The following is a 4,047-nucleotide window of genomic DNA, read 5'->3' as shown; positions in this document are numbered from 1 at the left end:
ATGATAAACGGGTATTCATTGGACAAATATATTATACTAGAACTGACATGTGATAACATTTTCATTACATTTGGGTGCATAGATCCTGAGAAATCAATACACATAACAACCACCTCCGGCCGTAATAACGGCCTTCATACGCCTGGGCATTGAGTCAAGCAAAGCTTGGATGACGTATACATGTACAGCAGCCCATGCAACTTCAACACGATATCACAGTTCAGCAAGAGTAGTGACTGGCCTATTGTGACGAGCCAGTTGCTCGGCCACCATTGACCAGACGTTTTCAGTTGGTGAGTGATCTTGAGAATGTGCTGGCCATGGCATCAGTCGAACATTTTCTGTATCCAGAAAGGCCCGTACAGGACCCGCAATATGCAGTCGTGCATTATCTTGCTGAAATATAGGGTTTCGCAGGGATCGATGAAAGGTAGAGCCACGGGTCGTAACACACCTGAAATGTAACGTCCACTGTTCAAAGTGCCGTCATTGTGAAGAAGAGGTGACCGAGACGTGTTACCAATGGCACCCCATACCATCACGCCGGATGATAAGCCAGTATTGCGATGACGAATACACGCTTCCAAAGTGCTTTCACCGCGATGTCGCCAAACACGGATGCGACCATCATGATGCTGTAAACAGAACTTGGATTCATCCGAAAAAATGACGTTTTGCCATTCGTGCACCCAGGTTCGTCGTTGGGTACACCAACGCAGGCACTCCTGTCTGTGATACAGCGTTAAGAGTAACCGTAGCCATGGTCTCTGAGCTGATAGTCCATGCTGCTGCAAACGTCTACGAACTGTTCGTGCAGATGGTTCTTATCTCGCAAATGTCCCCATTTGTTGACTGAGGGATCGAGACGTGGCTGCACGATCCGTTACAGCCATGCGGATAAGATGACTGTCATCTCGACTGCTAGTGATACGAGGCCGTTGGGATCCAGCACGGCGTCCCGTATTACGCTCCTGAAGCCACCGATTCCATATTCTGCTAACAGTCATTAGATCTCGACCAACGCGAGCAGCAATGTCGCGATACGATAAACCGCAATCGCGATAGGCTATAATCCGACCTTTATCGAATTCGTACTTGATGATGCGCATTTCTCCTCCTTACACGAGGCATCACAACAACGTTTCACCAGGCAACGCCGGTCAACTGCTGTTTTGGAATGACAAATCGGTTGGAAACTTTCCTCATGTCAGCACGTTGTAGGTGTCGCCACCAGCGCCAACCTTGTGTGAATGCTCCGAAAAGCTTATCATTTGCATATGACGGCATCTTCTTCCTGTCGGTTAAATTTCGCGTCTGTAGCACGTCATATTCGTGGTGTAGCAATTTTAATGGCCAGTTGTGTATTAACCGACAAAGGCAACTGAAGACCCAGCTAGCGTGACAGCATGACTGTGCTGTTGCTCCAGAAACTAATGGCCAAAACAGCGCACACAGCAGTATTCGTAACAGTGTAGCGCTGTCACATACTTGACGTCTATATGCCAGTAAACCTTCATAGCGCAAAAACTGGAGTTACACTCAACCATTCTGACACATACGTTATACAAGTACTGACATCATCTTGTTATTTTTAGCCTGCCGCGGTGGTCTCGCGGTTCTAGGCGCGCAGTCCGGAACCGTGAGACTGCTACGGTCGCAGGTTCGAATCCTTCCTCTGGCATGGATGTGTGTGATGTCCTTAGGTTAGTTAGGTTTAAGTAGTTCTAAGTTCTAGGGGACTGATGACCACAGCAGTTGAGTCCCATAGTGCTCAGAGCCATTTGAACCATTTTTTTTTATTTATTTTCCCTTGGGTGTGGATACGGTGGGGGGAATGAAGAGATCGGCTATGATTTCATAATCTTCAGTAGAGGCAGAAATCAACCTATATCCAAATTGCAAAAACCCAGTCTGGTTTTGCAGGACTTACCTAGGAGATGTGTGTTCCGTGGCGACAAATGCATCTTAGATGAAAACTGTAAATATATCCAATAGTGTCAGATGGAAAACACTCCATTAAAATTTTTTTGTCCAACGGAATTCTATGATAGACCGTCCACTTATTGAGACACTCGAAAGTTTATCTTACAGGCATGTACACAGAATGTAGCAAACCGAAAAATCGAAATTGCGTACCAGCTTCATGGTTTCAAAGGAAGTCGCTCCTATTCTCCAAAGAACTACTACATATATTTATTCAGCATACTAAAAAACTGAACTGCGTCCGAACAGGCCTAGGTAGGCCCAAACGGTACTGGCCGGCCGCCGTGTCATCCTCAGCCCACAGGCGTCGACGCATGGGGATATGGAGGGTCACGTGTTCAGCACACCGCTCTCCCGGCCGTATGTCAGTGTACGAGACCAGAGCCGCTACTTCTCAGTCAAGTAGCTCCTCAGTTTGCCTCACAAGGGCTGAGTGGACCCTGCTTGCCAACAGCGCTCGGCAGCTGTTTGGTCATCCAACTAAGTGCTAGCCCAGCCCGACAGCGCTTAACTTCGGTGATCTAACGGGAACCGGTGTTACCGCTGCGGCAAGGCCGTTGGCTTATTTAGCATATTAATATAAGGAAAAAACTTCACCAACTTAACGCTTTATATCCTTCAACATAAATATTCATGGCATCAGCACAAATATAGTTACATAAAAAGGAGTTAAAAGTTACTCTGAGAAAACTGGCAATTCTTATAGAAAGAAGTGACACTATACATACAGCAAATGGTAGTCAAATTGCTGTACCTCGGAAACAGTGACCACAAGGAAAACTGCAAACTTTCAGCCAGTTTCCCACCTGAGAGAAAGCTATTTGGCTTCAAAATAATGAATTAGAATGCTAATCTGTGAGTACTTTCCTAAAAGCGTCAACGAGCTGTTTAAAAATCTGTATATAACTTGTAAATGCAAAATTCGAAATGTTTCAGGACACTCCCCGAAGATGCCTTGCAACTAAGGCGAAACGCGTCTGTGCGTGGAAGATAAATAAAAAAATTAATGTGGAGCATGCAAAAGGCGGTTTTCCTGAAAACTACTGTAATTTAAATACTGCGTTGCTGATAATTTCGATGACGATTTTGAGATTACCACACACGGTTCCCGAATCACAGACAGTGATTGTCACATCCCAGTTTTGATTGCGAAGTAATGATTTCGCTCCTTACTGAGAGTTTTTATTTTCCTTCAGAAATCACAGCTGTACTTGCAGCTTAGCTGCACAGTAAAAAATATTCATGAACAGTAACAGACCGCACCGCAGAAGAATCTCTCCAAGAAAGGCAGACCAAATACGTATCCCGAAATGTAATCCATTGATAATACACTGAATGCAATCATAAGTAAAGGAATGTGAGGAAGAAGAAAATTTCTGCGAAACATGGGCTACCTCAAAAGTAAACTTACTTACATAGTCGTGAAAGGGTACACGAAGCGCAATAGAGGAAAGTATTGGGGACAATATCGAATGATTTATTCGTGTAATTTCCATAATAAGCGTTAAATCTACTCATTTATCGTTTATCTCTTCCGAGTACAGGTACGAAATCCTCCTAACTTAATACCGGTAGGTATAATTCTTATCCGCCTTGCATTTAGGTTATACGCAAAACAACAAATGCTGTTCTGACAACAGCTAACTAGCTGTTAGAAAATATATCAGTGTACAAAAGGCAAAAGCAGACGAGCAAGTACCTGCTATCGTCTTCACACCATGGACAAGAACCGTGAAACTAATGAGTGTCCGTCCGGCTACAGACCTAGTGAGGTGGCAAAACATTTATTGGGTATCATATGCAGCACATAGCTTTTAAGAAAATGTGCTTTTCCATTGCTTTTTAGGGCCTTCTCTCCTAAGTATAGCGTAATTACACAGTTACCGATGTTGCTGGAACGCTCCTTCGCAACCCACTGTCTCTGACGTTCAGCCTGCCTCTGGTAATAGAGAGTGTCAGCGGCCTGTTTCGTACTCACACATCTTCGTGACTTGTTTAAGCTGTTTCATCAGGTAAGAGGTTCACTTAAAGCCGGAACGTATAATGCCAATATCACTTCAGATC

The 4,047-nt window shown here is 44.5% G+C and overlaps 1 pseudogene; it reads right to left on the bottom strand.

Moving 5' to 3' along the window:
• Positions 1-2,428: 2,428 nt before the first annotated feature.
• LOC126356639 (5S ribosomal RNA) lies at positions 2,429-2,545 on the bottom strand (annotated as a pseudogene).
• Between the last annotated feature and the right edge of the window lie 1,502 nt (positions 2,546-4,047).

Source organism: Schistocerca gregaria, chromosome 3, assembly GCF_023897955.1.
Source record: "Schistocerca gregaria isolate iqSchGreg1 chromosome 3, iqSchGreg1.2, whole genome shotgun sequence".
NCBI classification, from domain to species: domain Eukaryota; kingdom Metazoa; phylum Arthropoda; class Insecta; order Orthoptera; family Acrididae; genus Schistocerca; species Schistocerca gregaria.
The sequence above is the reverse complement of the archived record's forward strand: the minus strand, read 5'-3'. Positions and strand labels throughout refer to the sequence as shown.